This window comes from Uloborus diversus, chromosome 1 (genome assembly GCF_026930045.1).
Source record: "Uloborus diversus isolate 005 chromosome 1, Udiv.v.3.1, whole genome shotgun sequence".
Classification (NCBI taxonomy): Eukaryota; Metazoa; Arthropoda; class Arachnida; order Araneae; family Uloboridae; genus Uloborus; species Uloborus diversus.
This window is the reverse complement of record NC_072731.1, coordinates 100,548,148-100,574,722: the sequence shown is the minus strand read 5'-3', so window position 1 is coordinate 100,574,722 and position 26,575 is coordinate 100,548,148. Positions and strand designations below refer to the sequence as shown.

Genomic DNA, 26,575 nt, shown 5'->3' with positions numbered 1-26,575 from the left:
TGTCTTTTATACTTAGAGTTTAGTATCAGAACAAACTGTTTTTAAATTTTCTAAAACTTGATATCTTTTGCTTAATACAGGACTGCCCAATCCAGCGTTCCCCTTTCATGGACCAATATTCAGTGCGGACCCATGTCATCAAAATATATAGATGCTTGTAATTCTTAGTTAAACTTAAATATATTTAATCAGTGCTAATTGAAGGGGACATCACTATCTAAAATAAACAACACTAGATATGTAGTTTAAAACGCTTAATTTTACTTACACATTTTGAAGTACAAAACTCAAATTAAACAGAGAAACCAATAGGGAACTAGGATTAAATTTCGAAGCAATGGGAAGAGAGGTAGTTTTAGCAGGCACACTTTTTATATATTGAGTTGAATTTTTCACAGCTGGAGTCGAATTTGAGTTTCAGCATCTACAGAGCTTTGATCTTTAGTTTTAGCAGCTGCAAAGGTTGAAAATCGGGATTTGTATAGGTAAGATTTTTCAAAATTAAGAAACTGCTTTGATTTTGCAACAAGCTATTGGTATTTTCTGTTTTCCAGGCAAAGCAAAAAATGGAGTATCCTGAAAAACAGAGTGCAACGCGTAGCCTGAAGCTTTGTCTATCAATCATTCATATTCACAACATGATGATAAGAATAGACGAACCCCAAGGGGATCCGTGGACGACAGTTTTGACAGTCCTGGTCTAAAAAGTCTATAAAAGTATTCCAAGTAGGCAGTTCATGACAATCTACAGTTAATTAAAATGGCATTTAAGTTAATTTATATTGCATCTAATAAATTAAAATTATCAACAAAATATCAACAGGGCGACTCTCAAAAAAAAAAAAAAAATGTCCTGTGGGTAACGCTAAGTTTTTTATTTTTTTCCAGCTTACCAAAGCCTTTAAAAAATTATGCTGTTAGGGAATAATACATGCTTAAATATACTATCAAAGCATAACAGTTAATCCCATATTTAATTAATAGTTACTAGAGAAAAAAATAAAAAACTTAGCGTTATGCACGGGACATTTTTTCGAGAATCGCTCAAAAGCATTATTACTTTCAATTTATTAAGCACAAATTTATTTTCGCGAAACATCATGGTTTTAATTTGTAATTAGTTATATTTAATGAATAACTGTCAAGAAAAGTTCGTTTTTATAGCTAAGTGTGCGAGCTTTTAACAACAAATCTTTACCACCCCTTGGTGACTGTACCTGATTTGCAGCACCTTTACAAGAAACAAATAAAATGTTTACAATAAATTTCTGAATTTGAAAGTTTGATATACTTTCAATTATATCTTAAAATGTCTGCTTAAAGAAATGCCATTTCAGACAACCAATCATTAGTATTTTCAACTACCGTACGCGATTTTCAGTAATAATACATTCATTAAGAAAATGTTTTGCACTAACCTAAGTTCTTGAATAACATCCTCCATTTTTCCAAATAGTCCTGCAACTTGTTCATCATCTCCGGTTTCAAATTATTTATCTATCACTGCAAGAAGTTCTATTTCTTGAAAATTCTCTACAGTTGTGATACAACCAATGAAGCGAGAGCTTCATTGGTTGTCAATGAGATTTACCCGTTTTTTAATTCTGTTTTATTGTTCATAATTTGAAGTAAATTACTGGCTGATCTAAAAATATGACGTAGTTTTTCCTTCTAATAACAATTTGAGTTAGCTCCAAACTGAGGTTTTATTCAAGTACTTAATTCCAAAAAGGGAGGATATACCTACAAAGCAATTGGAAGTAATCAACTACAAATAACGAATGTTGAAGAAACCTAATCAACTTTAAAGTTCCTAACTTAGGGGACGTACCCTAAGGGCGTAATGGCGCGATGAGCGAACCGAAATTCGCCAATCATAAATATTGGCGCAATTAATAAGCTTCACTTTCAGATGTGCTCTACGGGAATGTCTTGGAGATGTGGGATACTGCTTTCTCAGAAACTATAATAACAACAATCAAAAGAAGTTTATAACAAATGTTGTTATAAGATATTCAACAAATGATGAATCAACAATAAATGTATACCATCCACATTCAGAAGAAATGGCAAAAGAAAGTGTCTTCAATTTTCTAATCTTCGAATATGACTGCTAAAATTTTTTTGGGGAAATTTCAGAAACTCAACGTAATTTACGACTTGTCAATGAAGATGAATTTAAGGAAAAATGTACCGTTAACGAAGTTATTTCATCGCTTGGGACACGGTATGACATTTCTAAGGCATTGAAACCAAATGCCGATTTTCTTCTGCATTTACGAACTTCAAAATAAACGAACAGATCCTGTTGCATTCGCAGGAAAGTAAGCGCTCTGAAATACTTCACTTCTTTAGTAACAAACAAGTAAGTAAGAGATAGTTGTGCCTTTTACAACAAATATAGCTCATTTTTTATCTTTTTTATAAATTTTAATTGACCGTGTTTCTTTTTTTATATATATAAGAATGTTTTACCCATGGTTTAAATAATCTTTGACATTTTCTTGGCTTTGCTGTTTCTCGATACACTTCTATCTATGAAATGTGATTTCATGTAAATATCTCGTTTATTAGAATGCTATTTCGTGATAAAGCGGCTATTTTGCGTATAATGAGGTCTAAGGAGTTTTATTTGTCAAAAAAAAAAAAAAAAAGTATGTGGTCTTGCACATTTTGATTGTAAAGTTGGGACATAAGTACAAAAACTTTCAAAGTAATTGAAAACAAGAAAAAATTAACAAAGTTTAAAATTCAAATTGTGAGCGCATTTTTCTCAGATTCAATGTTTTAGTTGTCATTTAGGACATTTTAAAAATTGCTTTGTGCTTAAAAACACTTATTTAATTTGTGCTTAAACACGTTTTTTGTGTGCAAAAGAAACAATTATTTAGAAGTTATACTTCAATGTAAACTGATGAGTTATAGATTTTTTTTTAACATTTTGATACAAACATTTTTTTTGTAACAAATTTAAAACAATTGAAAACTTAATAAATTAAAAATAGTTTTTTCTTTTTTTCGTGCCTTAAATGATGTGTGTCTATGAAGCAATAGCATACTGTGTTTAAAGGTTGTATTAAGTTTCTATAATCATGTTTTTGTTTAAATTCCTACGCGCAGTGAAGTCCACAGTGTAGCAACACTCATTCATTTTCTAAGTTTTCTCTACCACCATAAAAATGTTTCGCAACAGTTTTTAAATTTATCGCAAGTGATACCTATAGCAAGGTTTAAAAGCAAAGATTTTGATTGGGTGACAAAGGATTAAAAAAGCAAGTTTTCATAATGAGGCTGCCAGAAATTTAAAAAAGAAACTTCGTTTTTAAGAAAGTTATTAGAGATTAGTGATGTGCCGGATCGTTAAAAAAGTAGATCCGCGAATACGGATCCGGATCCGGATCATTAGTGTCAAGATCTGCGGATACGGATATGGATACGGATCTCAAAATTTTTTCTCCCCAAATCCCTACCCAAATAAATAAAACTACCCAAGTGTAAAATTTGCTACGGAAGGTATTCCCGTCAGGGTAATGGCACTGTTTCTTCAAATAATAATCTACGGCGAAAATATGATCAAGACTATGATTTACTCTTTAAAGAAATCTCTATTGAAATTGAGGGGCAGTTAGAAGGAATGGGTCAGCGCTACATTAATGCTTAGATAAAATGTGAAAAATTATTTCTAGATAGCTTAGTAGATGTAGGATACAGGAGCAAGAGTGTAAAGCAGCTTCTGAACAGGCTGGAAATAATTTTTCGCGTTTTATTTCAGCACAAATGCAGCGCTGACCCATTCCACACAACTTACCCTGACCGACGAAATAGCAGAGCCGGAAACACTTTTACAAACAGTAAATAGAGAATTTAGTCACGCTTTTTTTTTTTTTTTTTTGAAGGATGCCGAGAAAAACCAAAAGGAAGAATAACACAAATACCAAATCAATAACAAAACCGATATTAAATTAAAAATTTCAAAAAAAAAAAAAAAATCCTAGAGGGTCGACCTCATATTAAGATGAATTTCGCGGTATTAATTAGAACACACATTATTAAAAAATATGAACTTACAAGAGACAGAAATTTTAAATTATTGAGCTTTTTCTCCTTATTTTCCGACTATGAAGTCGCTACCAGTCACTGGTATAAGCTTTGAATAACATTTAAAATTTACTCAACAAGATTATAACTCCTACTGTACATAACTTGGAAGTTCCAAATAAATATCAAACGCAGAAAACTTCGTTCTTTCAATTAATTGCCATTATTTTTATCGTGCGGGTAGTTTTTTGACTACCATAATTGTGAAAAACGTTGAGTTGGTTTTTAATTAATATCTCCGGTAATTAAAGTTCTACAAAAACGAGACCAAGCTAAGAACACTTTCGATCAAGTCACCTTTCGAACGAAAATAAGAACTATCAAAATCGGTTCATCTGTTTAGGAGCTACGATGCCACAAATAGACACACAGATACACACTTTTAAAACTTATTACCCCTTACTTTTTGTGACGGAGGGTGCAAATTGGCTTCGAAAATGATACCTTATAACTTAGATAGGAAATAAAACATAATTTAAACGGAATTTAAGAGTCTTTTATTCAAACATTTAAGAATTTTTAGAATAGAAAATATCCGTTTAAGATCCGCCAAAAAGTAACGGATACGGATACGGATACAGATCCTTATTTTCCCTCGGATATCCGCGGATACGGATACGGATATCCGGAACATCACTATTAGAGATCAAATCATACTATTTTCCACATCCCGAGGATGTGTTAAAACTGTTCGATCCCAAAGGTCTCGATTGTAAAAGCTTTAAAATAAAATATTCCTTGGGTTGATATTAATTTGACTTGTTTAAAAATCATGCCTTATGAGTGGTGCAGCGAAGGGGGGTTTCGGGGGTAAAAACTCGTCTAGCGGCATTGGTGTTAAAATAAATGCGTATTCTAATACAGTAATTTAAAGATACTGTTTGATCAAGAAACTGGTGACTGTTTTGATACAGAAACCTCCTCTAGAAGGTATTTTTGTTCAAGAAATCCCTTTGAGAGGCACTTTTAATCAAAAACCCTTTGCGTAAAGTTTTTCCGACTGCGCTAGTTGTGCCTTATCAAGGACAGTTATTTAAATTTTTCGTAAAAAAAGGTATCGAAAGCAAGTTTTTAATTTCAGTAAAAATCCCTACATTTTTGCAACAGAAACTTATACGATTTGAAAATCTTTATTTCAAATACATTCAATAAAAACATTGAATTATATTTAATATTAAATCAACTTTTAGAAAAATAGTGTAATTACCATTTGCGAGAAAGTTCGTCTCGATCACAAGTGTTTGGCTACATTGAAGGAAGACTAAAATTGCGTTTGTGAGCTCCGTAGTAAAATCACGAGGTTTGAGAATGTATTCTAAGAAAGATATGAGTAAAATTGACCCTTAGAACCATATTATTATGAAAACAATACATACAGTAACTACACAAAAAGGATATGTTAACTATCAAGAGTTTATTTTTCATTACTTTGAGTCAAATTTACTTCGTGCGGCTAAATGTATTTGATAACCTCGTTATATTACGGTTTTAATGATAAATATTTTATATTAAAAAATGTTACTTTACTGCAGTCACCGTAGCGTCCGTTTTTTTTAAAATTTATTTTTTTTTTTTTTTGCCTTATTTGACAGACAGTTCGAATGCTTAGTTGTGAACTCATATTGAACAATCTCGTGTGTTAAGATAGGGGGGGGGGGGGGGGGGTGAGAAAAAGAGGAAATAGGCAAAAATAATAAAATAAGTTTTGCCTATTCCAGAATTAAAGTTCTTTGGAAACTTTTGACTAAAAGTTTCGAAATGATTTATTAAATGTTACCATACTAAAAATTAATGATTTATAAAACGAAAAGCTTACAGTGTTTTATATTCATCTGTTGCGAAATTATTTTAATATTTGTTTTCGAAAAATATTTTATTTTCACGCCTGCCTTACCCTTTATAGAAGAATGAGCGAAACGTGTTTCCAAAAGTTTAAAGAGCCAGAACAGCCGGGTGCGGAAAAATTGTATTCTCATAGCACAAAGAAAAGTTTAGAATGTTAGAACGATCAGATAGCATCTTTTACTTTTGACGGCTAGCTAAAAGTTAAAAATTTTGAGAAAAATTACTCTTGCTAATTACTTGGAGAAATATAAATCTAAATGCACCAAAGGGATGAAGTGTTAAGATGTAAAACGCTTGTTTCACTTTAAAAGATGGGGAATATAAGACAGATCAAACTATTTTAATTTTGCACTTGATGATAGGATCCAAAATATTGCACCACGTGGATCACAAGTTATTTACATAAACTTTCGGCTTTTAAGGGGGTCGCTGCGCGAAAAAGGCTGAGAATTTGCGCAAATGTAAGAATGACTAGAGTGGAATTAACATTTGTTAAGGGATTCAGTAATTATCAATACTGTGACATCTAAACTTTCTTCGAAAATTGAATAAAAGCAATTAACAAAAAAGTAATTTTTCTGAAAAACTTTACTTTTTCATCCGATAGTCAGAGGCAAAAAAATATAGAACGATTAGTCAAATAGTGCATATTTCTCTGGCGGTAAAATTGCCTGAATTTTTGGTACATAGCTCATGTGATCCGTTGAGTTGCATATATTTTTTTGAAGATAATAACAAACTGTCCTTTTTTTATTTCAAAATCTTAAATTTTCAGCTTTATGTTGGAAGTAGGGATTGCAATACCGGACCAAAAACTCAATACTGGTATTCGGTATTTTGAAAACGTGATACCGGAATACCGGTATTAATACCGGTATTTGAAATTTCTCAAAAAATGCTTGAACACATATTGTTTTGCTGCCAATTTTCATAGTTTTGTACGAAAATTGCATTATTTATGAAAATGTATTGTGAGTACATATAAAATTAAGAAACAAATGTCACAATAAAAATTCAGTAATAATAAAAAAAACATAATGAAACTGTTTAATTGTCTATGAGCCTGGAACTGGTTTAGAGCTCAACTTTCCAACAGTCGAAAATATTCTTTCCGAAATCATGCAGGTCAGTGATACTGATAAAAATAAGCGATACACTTCCTCTAGCTGTCTTGAAGTCCTTCATCTTCAAATGATTCGGTCTCTTGCTTATTATTTCTGGAAAAATCCTTCTGCGAGTGTTTTTCTCTTGTATTATGTGTATTATTATTATTATACCTTTTTTAGAGTTATAGCTAGTTGTAATTTCTTTCCGAGAGACGATACTTTTCCAATATTATCACCATTTTCTCTTAAACAGGCGAGGTTTGTGTTTGATTTTTATTATTAGCCCTTTGATTTGAAATTTACGATAAATTTGACAAAATTTGACAGTGTTAGTTTCTCTTATTCATTTTCGCGTTCTTTTCAAAATTCTTTATAATTATGTAAATGTCTGAAAATATATTTCAAATGGTTGTTTAACTTTCATACAAATTTTCAAGGCAATATATAGGCTCTAAATTTTATCTTGCCAAGGGTAAAGCGAGACATGACAACAAACCAATACCGGTGACAACAAAGTACTATTTATTTGGCAAACAAGAAAAAAGTTTTTGCTAAAATTCCGTACAGTTGAAAAAGAAAAATAGACACTTTCATGAAGTATTACTACAATTGATGGTTGAAATAAATTATTCATTGAACAAATGCATTCGAAATTACACTCAAAATTAACTTTCACAAAAGAAAAAGTAAGAGATCAGGGAAATAGAAAAAATAGAAACATGGTGCACAAAAATGCGATTCTTCTCATCATCTAGTAATGAAAATATCATTTTGCAATCTTTTCACGACTTTTATTTAGTGATATTCGATTCGTGCTTGTGAAGCCAAATTTTTATATCAATAGATTGATTTTGACCATGGAAAAAGAAATAAACATTTAAAATATAAGTAGATATTTAAAAAGTTAGATTGAATATTCTTTAATTGAAGATAATTACGGTTTTCAGCTAATACCGAAAATACCGGTATTTTACCGCTGCAAATACCGGTGTTATAAAATTGCAAACTTGTTTGAAATACCGGTATTCAGTATACCGGTATACCGGTATTGCAATCACTAGTCGAAAGTGAAGGGCATCGTGCTAAAATGTAAGATTATATTAATTGGTATGGTTGAACAATTTTTTGGCATCCGGCTTTTCTGGGCTCTAAAATTTGTGATTTTCACTCCAATTTACTGCATAGCATATAAAGGTGTAGTTAAGTCCAAAGTACATTTTTACGGACTTAAAAAAAAGTTTTAACAACATAAAATTAAATTTCTTTAACTAAAAGAGATGAAATACTTGCATTCTCTCACGGCTTGATTTCTATCTTAATAAGCGCATCCTATTTAAATATTTTCATTTTTATGTATAAACTAGGATAATGATTTAAAACGTTGATGCAACTACTAATTTATGTATAATGTAATGTTACGTACAATGTATATTACGTATCAATGCAACTACTAAAACATGCCATATATACAGATTAGGTAGAAGAAACCTAATTTCGCTAAAGTGAAAACATTCGATGTTATTTAGTGAACGTATTATGTTCTTTAAGCGATTAAAACTCCCTGATTTGAAGTTATGCTGATGAAAATTCCGGGTGGACGATGTTTAAAGAACGAAATGTTTGGTTAACATTTTGAATTTTCTTTCGAATGACAATAAGTGAGAATATTAATATGAAGTAAGCGAGTAGGGTATGTATTTAATTAACGTTCTGTGTGAAAAGGATGTCTTACAAGGGTAATGAAAAGGCTTTTGTATTGATAACGTTGTTCGATAAATTTTATTTACTGCCATGAAGATATGAGCATTGAATGGAGGGCTAATTTTGTATAAAAATAACTTCGTTCATTTTGCAAATGGGATTGTTTCCATGAGTCAAAAGTACTACTTTTAGTCACTAAAGTTTATAAAAAGAGCAAAAAAAAAAAAAATCATGGAGCGAAAAAAATCTTTTAATTTCAAAACGTTTATTTTTTTTTTTAAATTTCCGATTTTTCAAACAAGGCGTGGTCTTTATTACGTCACAAGTGATGAATTCGGCGCTACTCCACATGACGCTTGCTGTCTACCGCGTTTCCAGCTTATGCTGATTCAGAAGTGAATTAAATATTGCGCTCTACGTTTGCTATCAACCATATCGTTGCCGGTACATGTGAGTAAATATGCGTATTAAATGTTGCGCTCTGCGCTAATGGCATCAATTAATGGCATTTCATCAATTGTGATGTCATGTGCAGAAGTTTAAAATATAAAATTGAATCTGCGCAAATGATTAAAATATTTTTTAAAACAGATTAAACGTTGACAAAATATTAAAAAAAAAGTCAGATCCGATGTTTTTAAGCATGCTCTTTTAGAAAAAAATACTTTTGAAATTTTGGAAACGATCCTTTTCTTATTGTAACTAATATCCTTTTTTTTTCAAGTATTTAAACTTAGAGCTACTGTAGCTACGTTTGATTTCATCAGTTTTCTTATTTTTTTTTTAAAGCCAATTGCTAAAATCGGTCTGTCATGTGGCTTACCAACACAGTTTTTAACTTTGGCCCCGTTAGTCATTGTCAGTCAATAGTAGTTTTAACGCAATCTGACAGGACGCTTGGTCATCTTGGAAAAAATAATCTGTTGTTTAAACTGTCTTAGGTATGAGTTCAAAAAAATAAGGCACTATAAGAAAATTACCAGTCTTATAGTTTATATTACGCGCAGTCGCGTTTTCAAAGGATGCATAATGCGACGCATTTCAAACGGCCATATTTTTATAAAAAATGTCCTAAAGGAAAAGTTCTAAATTTTATAAGCTAATAGAAACACAACACAAGTAAACTATTTTATTTTTTCTTAAGTCAAAGTATATATATATAACTCCAAAAATGCAAAAATATATTGAGATTCAAATCATAATAAAAAGGCATATAGTGGACTCATTTAAGGAAAAACAATAATTTGAATGTGTTTCTGATATACAGTATTCCCTCAGCCAAATAAAAAGAGTGTGCATGTGAAGCAAAGAATTAATCTTCATAAAAATGAGCGATTGAATTTTCATTTGAAATGCATTTGTGGTTGTTTCAGAATACGAAAAATATATTATTTGGGAAGCATTTGCTTGAAACAATCAATTTCTTCTATTGTTTCTGCCTGAATTTAATTTTTAAAGTTACACATTTTTATTGGAGTATAATCCGAGTTACATATTAATGCATGTTTCTAATAATTCTGTGAGCACAGCAAACACACAAACCAATTTTTATTATAACGCTCTCAGGAGTGAATTCCCATTAACAACCAAATCAATGTGGTAACGGTAAATCAGAACTGTCCTTCATACAATGAGTATTATCCATACAGAGAAAAATACAACAACTTTGGGTTAAGAAAGAATAGCAGCATAACTCAAAATAAAGAAAAAAAAATCATTTGCTTTAGTTCACAACACTCAAAATTTGAAACTTTTAAAATAACAGAAAAATAATTTTTCGATAGGCTGACAAGAGTCTAATTCACCCAGCTTTGCTAAATTTTTACAGTCTGACCGTCGATGTGCTGGAAGGACTAACATCGGGTTCATAAACGGAAATGAAAGCACCTATTATTTTTCGGAGATGCTAGCTTTTGCATATGTGCTTTTGTCTTTAAATTAAGCGCAGTCCCATTTAAATGAGTAAAATACTCGCATCAAGTTTTTTCCTTTTCCCCCTCATTCAGATAGACTCGTCTTAGCTGGACGCTTGCCAACTCCACAGCAACCGTGGTCATACAGTAAATTTTCTAATAACATTAGCTAACATTAAAACTCAACTTCAGTTTGTAGGATTGACTTACTATATCATTAACGAAGTATTTCCTTTTGCTCAACGTGTTTTTCTTTCTTATTTGAGAACGATTACACCAAAACTTGTTTTTATGCTGTGGATGGGGACCGAATAAAAAAAAACGTTTAAATACAATCGTTCGAAACTTCCAGAGTAACTATAAAAAGTTGTTTTCGCAACACAGTAAAAAATATTTTTTTATGCGGTATATAGAAACAGCATAAAAAAAGTCTCACGTAGAAAATAACCCAAAAGCTTGCGGAATAACTAGGAATTGCTTCTTTGAGCTTAATCAAAATAAACCAAGTGATAATAATTTTGCCGAATCGTCAGACAAAACTTCCCGAATAAGGAAATTTTTGGGAGGTCACAGTAACCTCCCATCGGGGTGTCCTTGTCGTCATTTGAAGATAGTACCTCACACTACTTTTTTAATTGCATCCTCCAATGAATTAGAAATATTTGGCTTGAGTCAGGAATAATAAAACGTATCAATACTTGAAAAAAATACCCTAAATGCAATATTAGCCACTAGAAAATTTTAAAAGCATGATCATTAAAACATACATACATAGTGGATACATAAAAAGTGTAACTGCTTGTGGAATGGTCGTATTTGATTTTAAACTAGACCTAGGGAAAGTTGCTATATTTCGTCTTCTTTTTCAATTTCGATCCCTTACTTTTTTGTTGTCAGACACTAGATGTCACCACAGGTGATATATATTTTTTCTGGTTGAGGTTAATAAGGATGTTTATTTGTGGAAGTTCGTGAATATAGACTGCTGCATTGCCGTTTTTGAGCAATTATTCTGATTTTTAAGACTTGAGATATCGTAATACCACAATGCTCTTTTTGATTTATTAGAATGTGTTTATTTCGTTGTATTAAAAAAAAAATGTTTAGGGTAAGATGTAAACTTAATGATCTGGGGGGGGGGGGTGTTTTGCTATGTATGCTATGTAAAGTTCACCTAACGTAGAGCAGAAAGCCGCCATATTTGCTAATATGATGTTTCTATTTTCGTCTCCTACCAAGTTTGGAGTAAAAGACGTTGGTGCTAAGTATCCTATCAGCCAAAACATGAAGCCAAGCATGAAGTTTTATAGGAACGTTGCGCTTGATGCGTCTCGTTGCAGGCACAAAATGTGACCCCGGGCAAAGAAGAACTAAAAAAAAATTTTTTTGACGCTTGTTTGAAGGCTTGAAAAATCAATCTAACATTTGCTAATTAAAGTTTTGTTAAAAAAAAATGTAATTTTGTTACATTAATACAATTTTTAATTCGTATTTGATATTATTACATGATTTTTAACACTTTATTACCTAATATAAATAAATACCTTTGTGCTGAACAGTAAAGTAAGACAAAACAACGTTAGATGAAGCACAAATTTGCAAATTACAGCAAATTATTGCAAATTTGTGCTTCATCTAACGTTGTTTTGTCTTAGTTTACATTATTACCTCTCTTAATAGTTGTATTGTGTATTGGATGGGGACGAAAATAGGATAACAATTTTCAATTCTGAGTAAAGGGCATTCAAAAATCATTATATGAATAAATAACGGAAAAGAAATTGTGTTTCAAGTATTTATGCTTAAATGCTATGTGTAAGCTAAATTGGTGATGTTACATAATTTTTTTTTTGAATAATTGAACGTAACATGTGCTGCTCTGAAGGGGGGGGGGATATGTCACCCTAAAATACTTATAGGGTGTTCTTTACCTTTTTTTTTTGCTATTGGTGATTTCTGAAGACAGATCGAGCTCTAGTGCACTTACCCTACTATTATTTCACCAATCTCTATAGTACAGTACTTTTCAGAAAAATACGATTTTACCCACAGAAATAAATTTGTAATATGACACATTAGACCTACCTAAGAAAAAAATATTAAAACAATTCTTTGAAAATGACTAAATCAATCAAGCGATCTAATTTTCGTTTTAATAAAACGTAAAGTAACCAAAAATTTGCATATTTTCGTAACATAATAAAAAGGAATTTTTTTTTGTACTTTTAGTACTTTAGTTTTTGAAATATAGCCTATTTATCGAAATTTATAAAAGGCACACTTCGCTGCGTACCCTTATGAGCATTATCTAACTAAACATGACAGAAAAAACTATGAGAAAAACGCTCCATCAAAGTCATGTTTTATTTAAAACACTGCAGAAAACATAACTTTTGATTTAAGTCTTTTTAATTTACTAACAAATTTCATTTTCATTGAATACCTAGATCACATTTTCATATACTGATGTAATTGCGCGAAAGTAACAAAAGAAGTTTCGAACACGAGCTGTCTTTGTGAAAGAATACTAAATCAAAAAAAAAAAAATGAATAAATAACAATTTTTTTTTCTGTAGCAAAACAAATCTCATGCTGGAATACAAATGTACTACAAAAATATATTTTATCTCAGACACAAAGAGAAACAAATAGAATACATCAAAATGAAAGTATTGTTCGAAATTTTAAATAAAAACAAACATACTGTTCTACCAAATGTTACGCAGACAAATAAAGCTAGATGATTCTTTTTTTGAAAATGAAAATAATATTTTTGTATTTTATGTACAAAAGAAGAAGAGGCAGAAAGAGAAAGAAGAAGATCAGCATAAATAATTTGAAATTCAGTTTTAATAAAACATCAAACGGGACACATTCTAAAACTGATTCTAGTAAGTATTGAACAAACCACAGTATTTCGTAATATTAAATAACTTCACTATTTCATTAGCTTTGATATTGTTAGCCACATAAGAAATTACGTAATTTTTATTCTTTCCCATTTTTTTTCCTTCAGTTTTCTTTTATTAGTTTTAGAAAGAATGCAACTATTATTTCTTCGATTCTATTCGGAATACCACAGACAAAAGTAAAAATGAAGACGTGTTTGCATTTTTTTCATTCTTGATGAAAATTTTTGCTCGGATTTGAGAATCTTTCTTGAGAGAGAACAAATAAGACAGAATAGCCCAGTCAATAAAGGTTTCGTGTCGCAACTAATTTAGGGAAAGCTAAATTTTTGCAGGTTGTTAGTACATAAAGTATACACTAAAAAAACACAAAGTCCCGACCCCCACCTCTCTTGCTTTCTCCCCCACCCCCCTCCGAAACATTGCGATAGCAGTACTATGATTATACGTTTTTTGTGTCGCAACTAATTAGGGAAAGCTGAATTTCGGCAGGATGTTAGTACATAAAGTATACACTAAAAAGTCACAAAATACCGACCCCCACCCCTTTTGCTCCCCCCCCCGCCCCGTCCGAAACATTGCAATAGCAGTATTATGATTGTACGCTTACAGCTTGAAAACTAATCATGATACCGGAGTATTCCTTTTTTTATTTCACTTCTCAAAATATTATAAACCTGTGGTGCCCAACCTACGTCCCACGGGTCATATCCGGCCCATGAAACTGATCAGTGTGAACCGTTGCTTTGCGAAATGTTACAACTCGAGGACTACGTAGCAAGTGGTTTCTGAAAAACAGGTTACATTCAAAAAAAAAAAAAAAAGGCATCAAGTTATTATAACTACAATTTTTCTTTTATAAGGGGTCATTTAACAGTTTTTTTTGCTTGGTCTGAAATATTGTTACATTGCATTCTACTATAGTGTCCACACATAGACGTACAATCGAACTAATTTTACGACAGCTACAGTTTGTAACACAATGTTTTACAATTGCAAGATATTAGTAGGAGAATTTCACTTGGAGCAGAGAGGTAATTGTCATGATCTTAGGAATCAGTCTGTTGCTTGAAATATATTTCCAAACCCATTCTCCTGCTGGAAATTTAAAACCTAACCAAGTTTGAATAAAATCTTGTGAAAAGCAAGTGATTACAAAACTGTCCCTAAAGTCCACTTTTGATTTATGAAAACTTCCACCGACTTCAGACGTCACTCGTCAACATCTTTTTAAGGTTTCCTCCAGAGTTTGTAGGGTCAACACCAGATTCAAACTCGGTTAGGTTTTAAACTTCCCCCAGAAGAGTGGGATTGGCATTATACTTAATGCAACAGACTGATTCCTAAGTTCATGAAGATTACCTCTGCTTCAAGTAAACTTCTCCAATTAGTATTTTGCATCTGAAATGATAATGTGTTTCAAACAGTATCGGTCGTAAAGCTACGTTCGATTGCACGTATATGTGTGGACACTTTAGTGGAATGCACTGTAACAATATTTCAGACCAAACCAACGAAACATTAGAAGATGGCCCCTTATATAAAACTTAAAAATAAAAACCAAAAGTAATATTAAACGTTAATATAAGTCCGCTGCGAGAAAATAATCAGTTCAAATATACTATTCCGGATTTATTTAAAGCTTAAATAGTTAGCCAAGCATTAACATTTTTTCGTAGTCTATAGCCGACACAAACGAATTATAAACTTTTGTAACAAATAATTCCATTATGGTAGTAAATACTTTAAGTGAACGTCATTACATTGTTGATCCATTTCAAGAAAATGACTATTATCATATTATTATCTATAAATTTTATTCAACCATTTCTTTCCAAGACGTAATGATAAAAAGCTATAAATTTGTTGAAGTTACTTTTTGGTTTTTGTTGCGAGATTTCTGCATGTGATTAAGTTGGTAAAATGGTGAAACTGAGCTATCTACATAAAAAATGTATGTTTCATAATTTGTGTATAACAGTGGTTCCCAACAACGTTTTCAGAAACCAATTTCTAAATATTTGTCTAACAATTCGTAACATTGTCCTTAATCGTGCTCTTCGAGTTGTAACATTTCACAAAACAACGGGCGACACGGATCAGCTTCACAGGCCGGATACGGCACCTGGGCCTTAGGTTGGGCACCAATGGTTTATAATATTGTTAGGAGTGAAATAAAAAAAGGAACACCCCGGTAATATCATAAATTTTCAAGCTGTACGCGTATAATCATAGTACTGAACTGATCAGTGTGCAATGTTTCGGAAGGAGGGGGGGGGGGAGCAGCAAGAGGGGTTGGGGTCGGAGCTGTCTAGTTTTAGTGTATACTTTATGTATTAACATCGTGCAAAAATTCAGCTTTCTCTTAATTAGCTGCGAAAAGAAAAGAGAATAATCACAGTACTGCTCTTGATGGTCTAAGTGTTTTGGAGAGGGCGGGGAGGGGGGGGGGGCAAGAGGGGTAGGGGTCGGAACTTTGTGTTTTTTTAGTGTTTTTGTTATTTACTAACGTCCTGCCAAAATTCAGCTTTTCCCTAATTAGTTGCGACACGAAAAACGTATAATCATAAAACTGCTATTGCAATGTTTCGGAGGGGGGGTGGGGGAGAAAGCAAGAAGGGTGGGGGTCGGGACTTTGTGACTTTTTAGTGTATACTTTATGTACTGACATCCTGCCAAAATTCAGTTTTCCCCTAATTAGTTGCGACACGAAAAACGTATAATCATAGTACTGCTATTGTAATGTTTTGGAGGGGGTGGGAGGAAAGCAAGAGGGGTGGGGATCGGGACTTTGTGGCTTTTTAGTGTGTCCCTTATGTACAAACATCCTGCCAAAATTCAGATTTCCCCTAATTAGTTGCGACACAAAAAACGTATAATCATAGTACTGTTCTTGCAATGTTTCGGAGGGGGTGGGGGAGAAAGCAAGAGGGGTGGGGGTCGGGACTTTGTATTTTTTTAGTGTATACTTTATTTGCTAACATCCTGCAAAAATTCAGCTTTCCCTAAATTAGTTGCGACAAAGCCTGTTTTTTTACCTTCATTGACTGGGCTATAAAGAAAGCTAATATAATTTCGTAAAATCAGTACCATATGTTTTATTTAACAAACCTACTTTTTTATAGGAGACTTTCACTTTCTGCAACTGAAATGAATGGTTTAACCTTCTGTGTCGTAACATAAAACGATTTTTTTTTAAACCATGAAACCATGAAACTACAAAAATAAAAATATACTAATAAGTAAAAAAGACTTTCTATAGATATATACTTTTCAAAAATTTGATAATTGACGCATTGTTCCTTTTTCAGATGAAATTTATGGTTAAAATTTCAATTTTTTTTTCATAAATAAAGGTTACATTGTATTTTTAAGAGAAACCATTGATAACATTCAGCACAAGATTAAAAAAAAAAGAAAAAAAAGGACAGGGTAGCACGGGGCAAGATGATGTGCTTAACAATTTTTTTTTTCACGATCGTAAAAAAAATTGAACTAGCACTTTGTAATATGAAATTCTTCAGGCGAATCTTTCTTTTTAAAGCTATGTGAATAACATGACATTGATTTTAAAACTTTTATGACGTATCGAGTCATTTTTGGAAAATGAAATTACTCGTCATCCTGCCCCTCTTACGGGGGCAATATGACAATTTCGTTTTAAATAATATGAACCAAATATATCTGTAATAATTTAGCATTTAGCACACATAGTTACAATTTTTATGATGCTTGCAATTGATTGGTAATTTGTTCTGAAAATATTACTATGGCAGCAATATAGTTTTCTATGCAAAGGATGCCGAGTTTGTCATCTTGTTCGATGTGGCAAAGATTTACAAACTCATTTTACTTAGATAAACGGACTGAACTCCAGTCAGCTGTTCGATACATAATTACGCTATATAAACATTATTTGAAGCAATTAATGAAAACAAATACGATTTACTTTAAACTGATGAGACAATATTATACCGTGAACAATAATTAGAACTGCTAAGACAATAAACACTTGATTAACAGTGGAAAAACCTCTACTAACGTTTTGATTCTGTCAGTACAGTTTTGTCAAAGCTTTTACCAATCCATAAATAGAGCTAATATCTATTGTCTAAAAATTTAAACATTATATATTTCCTATTGCCCATATTTTCATCTTGAACTGGGTTCCCCTAACTAAAAATAATGTTTAAAATAGTAAGTATTAAGTTTCGATATTGTTTAAAGAAGTAAATGTTGCAAAAAAAAAAAAAAAAAAAAAAAAAAAAAAAAAACGTAAAGCTGAGATACAGCTGTAACTGAGCTGTTTGGTAAGTGCTTGAAATCTGCCTTAGCTCCAGCAAAGGGGTGGTAAGAAAGCTGTGTAAGTTGATGTTTTTAGATTGGATTTAAAAATTTGTGCCTATTTAGATCAAAACAGACATACATTAAGTTTAGAACAACAACTCTGATTTTATAATAATAATGGAAAAAGGAGAGGATAATCTTATATGTGATTATTTCTATCAAATCGTTAAATGGAACATTTTGTTCCTTACAACTACTACCTTTTCTTTTTTAGCATTTTGTCCGGATTACAATCTTGCAATTTTTTTCGTTCTCTTTCTTAGTATTTCTATATCATTTTTTTGTTATTTCTTGATGTGATTATGATCTAAGAAAAAAAAAATGCATAACGCAATAAAGTTTTTTCTTCTGTTATATTTTTCCAAACCTCTAGAGCACTCAACCAGATTAAAAGCCAGAGTGAAAAGCTCAATGTGTTCGATTTTTGTAAGAAAGCTTTCTCTTATTTCCCGAATTATGTCCCAAATGTAGAGGTTTTAAGAATACTTTTCTCTTCCCGCAGAGATTAGGATTGAGATCTTCCGACATACTTGCCAAATTCTCATCTGAAACTGAAAAAAGAAGATCACCAGAGAAATCTTGTTTTAACCTAGGTAACCTACATAAAATAAAAATTACATTGTTCTGTTTTAATTATTTTGTGTTTTAAGATGGCGTTTTGTTGTAAAATTTTCTGCATCAAACTTTAAAAGCATCATGCAATAAGTCGAATTTTGAGATAAAAATAGCAGTTCTTGTACATTTTGTTTAAATATTGCCTTTCGCAATATTAATCTTACATGATTTTGAATTCAACTACCACGATATTTACAACTTCTGCATATTTTTTAAAGATTTAATTATTTTCAAGCACGTAAAAGTAATCTGAGACCTTGTATCTTCGCAAATAAGACTTTGTAATTGCTGTAATGATGTGTGACTCAATTTAAGGAAACAGGTTACAGATACACACAATGTACAGCTATTGTCATGACTACTTCATGGCAAATATTATTCATGTTTAATCTGTCTGTAAACATTTGATGTGTCATTGTTAAGTGAAATTAAAGAGATTTTAGATAAGTTTTGCACTTTACTTAACCTATGGAAAATTATTTCTCCACAGTGTGATCTAAAAAACCGAACCTTTTAGTGATTAAAACAAATTACCACGCATATTTTTTTGAAGATAATATTTATTCAAAATAAGATCTATTTAACGTAACACAACGCTTTGAATTGTCAACCAATTTATCCATAAGCTCTTTATATTCGGTTTTGGGGTTGTTCTTTAGCACCTGTGTAAAGATGCTTGAATGGCGGAAATATTATCGTAAAAAGTTTCCTTCATTGCAGTTTTCAGTTTCGGGATCACATAATAGATTTGTGTCCTCCATCTCCTTCCGAATGCACTTAATCTACCATCGATGGACTATTTTTTGTTCCCAAAACTGAAAACTGCAACGAAAGGAGCTTTTAAGGATGATATTCCAGCCATTTAAGCAGCGGTGACACAGGTGCTAAAGAACAGTCCAAAACCGAATTCAAAAAGTTATGGATACATTTGTATTTTTTTGTTTTTTTTTAAATACACTGTGTGAATAATATTAAAACAGACTAAACGAATATTTTTTGAAGGGAAAAAAAAGCTCTTAACCATTGATCAGAATTGCCAAGAAGTATGTGCTTAGTCACCTTCTGCTATAGCTATGATCATTTTTTAAAAAGTTTTCGGCATAGTTCCAACGAATAGCAAATTGAATGCGTTTTCCAAATTTCAAAACAACTCTTAATTTCTGGCCAAAACTACCAAAAAATACGAGCTAAGACAGGTCAATTGTAACTTTGATAGATGCTTGCAACAAAAATCATTAAAATGAGCAATTTATTTCTGAGAAATCTTCATTTCCTTTGTTTTGTTACATTTTGTTTGTACTTAGTTAAAACTGTCTTTTTTTTAGTATTAGTTAAATCACATGTTTTTCTAAGTTAAGCCATTGAATTTTCAATAATTTTTGTTTACTTTTCTGCATATTTGTTTTTCGTTATTCACAGGAAACGCATTCTGCACTTGCGTCAAAAGGATTGTAGTTTAGTACTGTGACTGCGGTTTAATTTATGTGAAGTTAAAACAAATCGTTGAAAGTAAATTACAAAATAAAAGAGGCCTGAATGAAATATGGCAAATTTACTTTAAAATTTCCCATCCCAGTAATAACATCAATGCTTACGAGCACTTATTAGAGTGAGGACAGTCCTTAAAAATTAGCATTCTAATAAGGACATTATTCTATAAACCACAAAGGAATGAGACAACAGATCTAAAATAAAGTCAAGACTCCGCTTAACCCAATCCCTATCAAAATGAGCCCAGACTAGAATGTTGACTACCTCAATTGTCAAACCATTTCCTGACGGAAGAAGGAACTGAGGTTGTGCGAAGTAGGTCCAAAATTTCTTTCCAAATAAATAAGGAAAATCTAACTAAAATTACAATTAAGATAAAGGCAACAATCTTGAAAGGGTGCAACAGGTACGCCTTTAGAAGAAGGAAATCATTAACCAAATAAGGAAAACTTCCTCATTACTATTTCATCATTGTCTCAAATAGAAAAAAAAAAACTTCATTAATTGGAAGACAACGATCCTGAAGAACAGCAGTTAGATTGAGTTTAATAATTATAATAAAATAGCAAGACCAACGGTCCCGTTAAAAATCTTCGTCAGAGTAAGGACAACAGTGCCTGAAATGTTCTGTCATTTGGGGACATTAGTTCTCATAGTCTTCAGCTGAAAAAAAATGGCTAAAAATTCCAATTATAATAAGCAAATCTGTCTCTATACATCCCTGCTAGAGGAAGGATAACAGTTTATGAAAAACATAAAACGTTTCTTTAAATATATCTATGTGGATAGGAAAAATTGTTCCAAAATAACCCATTCAGAATAAGGAAAAATTTTCGAAAGTGATACAAAAATTTATCGTAAAAAACCCATTAGAATTGATACTACAACACCAAAAAATCCCCATTTGAATACGGACTTTTCTATTTGATTAAGAAAGTCTAAATTGAAGTAAGAACGGAAATCCTTCAAAATCCACTCATAATAAATTCACGTTAAATAACTACACTGCTCAAAACAATCAAAGGACATTTTAAGTATTATACAAGATACTAGTCGACCCGTGCGGAACTCCGCACTGTGCTTCGCATTGTTTCATAAGGCACTTCGCTCTTTAAAAATTTCAAAGAAAGAACATTATGAAGAAGAACCGAAAAAGTATTTTCAAAGCAAACATAAATATCATGAAAAGTGTGGCTGAGTGACAAGAGAAAAAGCAGTAATTTTGCATGTGAAAGACAGCTTGTGGCAAGTACAGTCCTGCCCATGTGAGCATCTGACGGAAAAAAAGGAACATTAAAGAGATATTTATTGGCACGGATTTGAACTGGCGCCATTCTGATTAACAGCACGACATTCCAACAAACCTAGCGATTGTGCCTTCCTTTTCGAATGCTATTCATTGAAGGAATGCGTAATAAAAAACAGCAAAAAAGCTTTTTGCCGAAAAAAATAAGATCATGCGTCTATGTTTTGTCATTAGCCAGCATGATACGATTTAAAATAATTCGTAAAACATGAAATTTGATTGAAGTAATAACTTCGATTGAAAATAAGTGTTTTTATTTTAGAATATTGAACAATTTCCCATAGCAGGCTGCTTTAACCGTTACGGCTTAAATGCTTGCACATGTTTTTCTTTTATCGAACACTTAAAATTCAAAACCAAAACCAGTTGAACTAAGTCCGTTTTTTAAGTGTAATTTAAGTGTAATTTTTCGAACGTAGACAAAATGTTTTTTTTTTTTTTTTTTCAGCCGAAAGCAGAGGATTAGAAAATTATTTCTTACTAATGAAGTTTTTATTATTTAATGTTTTACATCGTATTCGAATAAATAATTAAAGGTTTACTGGGTGGGGCAGCATTTTTTCATTTGTACAAAAGGTCGAACACTGCTATTAGAAAACTCTACATTTCAGCATACAATGAAAATGTTTTTCTGCACAAAAAGGATTCCCTTGAGGTAAATCTAATACTTTTTTATGCTTACATTATGCTTAATGGTCTGGACAGAGTCAAAGCTTTAAAAAGAGGATGGACACTCTTCGATTAACAGTAAACTTATCTTAATGATAACTGTAGCCTGCATAAAGGAGTCGAAACACCAAGTAGCATTCCCACTGCATTTATTTTATTAAGTGTGTAATCTGTTGTATGTTATGAGAACATGTAATGCGTAATATTAATGTAAATTTGCTATTATGTCGGACAGCCCGAGCTTGCCCGAAGTTCAGATAGTTTATAGCCGAACGCTCTACCGAAAAAAACTTATCAATTTAACAGAACAATTAAGTCTAGTGCTTTTAAGCTTTAAAAAAAATAACAGGTTGATTTTATTTATTTTTTTTTTATTTATTTTTTATTTTTTTGCCTTGCCGAAAGCGACGCAAACAATTTTAAAATTGTTTTAGAACTTTGCTTAAAAAAAAAATGCATAAGAACTACAGGCTGCTTCAAGGGGCGTTTCCGAAAACTTGATTTTTAGACCGTAAGTCTATTTTTCGGCTATTATTAGCCGGCATATAAGTTTTAAAATGAGGGGGGAATGTCTTCAAGAGATAAAAAAGATCTCGCATACAGACAGAAAAATAATCCACTAAAATAATGTATAAGATAAGATATTGAAGAGAAGTGTTTTTATTTTTGAAAATTTTTACAATTTGTTATCGCAGGCTGCTTGAACCGTTATGGCTTAAATCGCAGCCCGTGTTCATCAATTAACAGCACGGTTAAAATACAAAATAATTTGAACTAAGTTCTTTTTTAAGCGTAGCTTTTCGAATGTAGTAAAAATGTTATAGGCTACTTGTTTTTTTTCCAAAAAGAAGAAAAAATACATAAATTACCCTTCAAATTGAAGTAGTAATTTTTTTATTCGTACAAAGAGTGAGAAACGCATTAGAAGAATCTATATTTCAATATACGATTTATTATTTTTTTCTGAACAAAAAACAACTCCATTGTAGTCCGAAATCTTAAACCTGATACTTGTATTTTCGCTTACGTTATGCTTTAATTTTCTTACCGAAGCCAAAACTTTAAAAACCAAAAAAACCTCACAATTAAGAATCAATCGAACTCCGTGTTGCATCAAGTTTCCATATCAGCAAGGAGCGTTTCCATCTCATCTATTTCCTCATATTTGTTATTAAGCGTTCATGTAACGCGCGATATTTTCCTATTTTTTTGATGCAGACTGTCCGGACATGGGCCCGAACACGCATTCTCCTGGTTACCAGGCGAACGCTCTGCCGATCAAGTTATTCAGCTCTGTCGGTAGCAGTGCAAGTTAAAGTTATAAATTTAACCGAAAACCTCATTCTGGTTCTTTAAAACAGATTTTTTGACAAAAGAAGCAATTTTTAGACTGTGGGTCTATTTTTCGTCAGTAGCCTGCACGATAAGCTTTAAAATAAGGTGTAAATCAAAGAAATCGATCAAGAATTGTGGAAAATCTCGCGTAGAAACCAAAAACAGGCTACTGAAATAATATATAAGGATGATTCAGAAGTTTCGAGACTGATCTTAGAACTAGAAATGTAATGGACATTTAAGTACAACGCAGTAAAATTCTTTAAAATATGATCCTTCAGCATCAACACAGCGTTGCCAGCGTGTCTTCCATTGTTTGTAGCCCTTCTGGAAGTTTTAAAAGATTTTTTTTCTCACATAAAATAGAAGAATGGAGTCCTAAATACAAATGATTTTCATTTTCAAACTTAGCAGTATGTAAATTTTGAGTTTGACGTCGAAAACAATACGAATAAGATATAGCTTTCAGCTTTATCTAAGACTAAGCGGATAAGAATGACTGACATGCAGTATGTGAGTTTTTTTGATGAGTGCGACGTGTGAAGCAAATCATATATCCGAATCAGAAGCTTGGAGAGTTTTTGGGCGGCTAGAGAGAACCCAAGTTGAAGTAGCTGAATTTATTACTGTTTCATAAATTGCGATTTCCAGGATCTAGAACCACGTTTTGGAGACTGGAAGTACAGGACAAAGATCAGGCAATATCATAAACTTGCAACAACGCACAATGACGACTTATTTAATGCTAATTTCTCGGAGACACCATACACCTTTTCTTCAACGACAACTTCGCTCGACTACAGACACCACAGTTTTGACACAAACCGTCGAAACCGGCAACGAGCATGTGAACTAGAACCGAAATGCGTAATATTCTTTTCTCTGACGAGTCCCGTTATGGTCTTCATCCTTATAATAAGTGTACTTTAATCTGGAAAGAAAGTGGCATTAGAAACAAAGCTTTTCATGCTGAAAGTGTCAGAATTGTGCTTGAGAAGCGATGGAATATACCAGCATCTCCGTTTATGGGCACACCGATTTCCATATCATCCGAATTTAACTCTGAACCCCCCCCCCCCCAATCGCCGATACAGGGATAAGATCCTCAGACCTATTGTAGTCCCTTACGCTTCAGCAATTAGTAGGGTAAAAGCTCCAGTAGTCGGCCATTTAAGACACCGATTGCTGTTTTTTGTTAATCTTTAAATTTCAGCAATCAATACAAAAACAAAAACATTGTAAGGCTTTAGGCTATACCTTTCTGATAATGATTCACTAAATTGTTTCAAAAATAAAAACAATTTTATTTTAAAAACTAAGCTATTGTTAACACGAGAAAATGCTCCAATAGTCGGCCATAGAAATCCAGTGCTCGGCCATGTATGAGCCCATTAGTCGGCCGTTTCATTTTCGTTACTCTTAAATGGGGTATGAGTGAATAAATTTAAACAAAATTTAATGCGAAACTTATAGCATAGCATTGTACGTACAAAATTAATTATTCCAATAATTACGAAAGAATTCTGCATTATTGATGTCTTCGTAACATCTACGTTTATATTATTATTCAATATACAATTAGATTGGATATGCATTACATGCAATATTTTTTTGATTATTTATGTTCTACATCACTTACTAAAGTAATATCATATACTGCAAAAATAGAAATTAAAGAATGGAAAAGACCTGAACTTTATGGGAAAAATAACTTTGGAAACATGAGAACGTAGATTATATTTCCTTATGAGGAAAACCCAATAAAGTAAATATTTGGTGAGAAGCAGTAATGAGAAATAGTATCAACATTTGGAACTATTACTTTGAGTAGAATACAGGATTCTTCAGCTTTTGGTAAAGCAAAAAGTTCAGTAAAAGGAGCAATAGAAAGAATAATCACATGTTTTAACACTCCTTTAAACAATTTGAGCTAACGAAACTATTGAAGTATTACCTCTTAATCCCTTACAATGGGAATGTTTATTTATTCCTGATTAAATACTAATTACAGTCTGATGATTTGTTTTATCACTTTCATCAGCGCATCATGATTTGATTAAAAAAAACGATAAATTTCCATTTGGTAATGACAAGTTGAGTATTAGAACTTGTATTCTAAACGCAACGCGACGGACTGAATTTACAAAGTGTTTTTAACACTGCTTTCGAGAAGTCTTCACTAAAAATAACGTTCGAAGCAGTAAAATGATGAAACGACTCTATTAGTCAGAAAAAGTTAAGGCACAAAATTTAAACATTTTCTTTTGAAGAAATAACGTTAGAAAAGGAATTTTTACTCAAAAGAGCTAAATTTACACGGTGTGAACAAACACTTTATTTTAATTACTATTTTATGAAATTTAGAAAATTCTTATTAAGTACGTAGTCGACTATTGGGTACATCAAACAAACAGTATAGAACCAGCGGTCAATCTGCCTTGGCCGATTGTTGGAAATGCATAAAAATTTAGTATCCACTGCTCGGCCACCCCTCTGAAAATAATTGAGTCTAAGAAGGAGTATATTTTTTAATTTAAAGTTACGTTGTACAATCCATTAAAACATAAATAAAATCAACTTTAAAGTAGAACAAAAAAAAAGGGTACTTAACATTAAAGATGATGTGTCTTCTTAACAAAAAAAAAATAAGCAGAATCACAAATTAAAATGATAGGCACACCATTTAAAATAAAATGACTCATTATTACTTAATAAAAATTAGTTACAACTTCACTGTTATTGGATGATAAATGGGGACAAGTAAAGGCATGTGGGAATGCATGATATCTGATTTTGAGTTATATATATTCTATTTATAAGCAGTTTTATGTGTCTGTGGCAGACTACTGGAGCACTTACCCGACTTTTTTCGTTAGATATTTTGTAAAATAGCGACAATAGCAGGTCACATCCTGCTAACTTGGTGAATGCTTTGAAGGAAGAAATCATACGAATGGAATGAAGAGCGTATTCTCCGGAGTTGAACCCAATAGAGCATGTTTGAGACATTCAAGGTAGACAATATTCTGGACGCGTACCCCCTCACAAATTTTCAAAGAACTATCAAGAGTTCTTCTGGAAAAATTAGAAAAAATGCACCAGCACCTCATTAATAGGCTTATCGACTCGATGTCTTAAAGTTGTTCAACGTTCCTGGCCGTCTGAGGAAACCATACCCCTAATAAAAGAAGATTTTCATTTTAGGAAACACTGTTTTTACTTTCTTCTATAGCTAATATG

At 32.1% G+C, this 26,575-nt stretch overlaps 1 long non-coding RNA gene across 1 annotated transcript; it reads left to right on the top strand.

The window, feature by feature from the left end:
- Positions 1-13,483: 13,483 nt before the first annotated feature.
- On the top strand, positions 13,484-18,789 carry LOC129234923 (uncharacterized). The gene is made up of 3 exons (XR_008581567.1): positions 13,484-13,554; positions 18,293-18,345; positions 18,422-18,789. It is a non-coding gene; the product is annotated as an uncharacterized LOC129234923 (long non-coding RNA).
- The last annotated feature ends 7,786 nt before the right edge of the window (positions 18,790-26,575 follow it).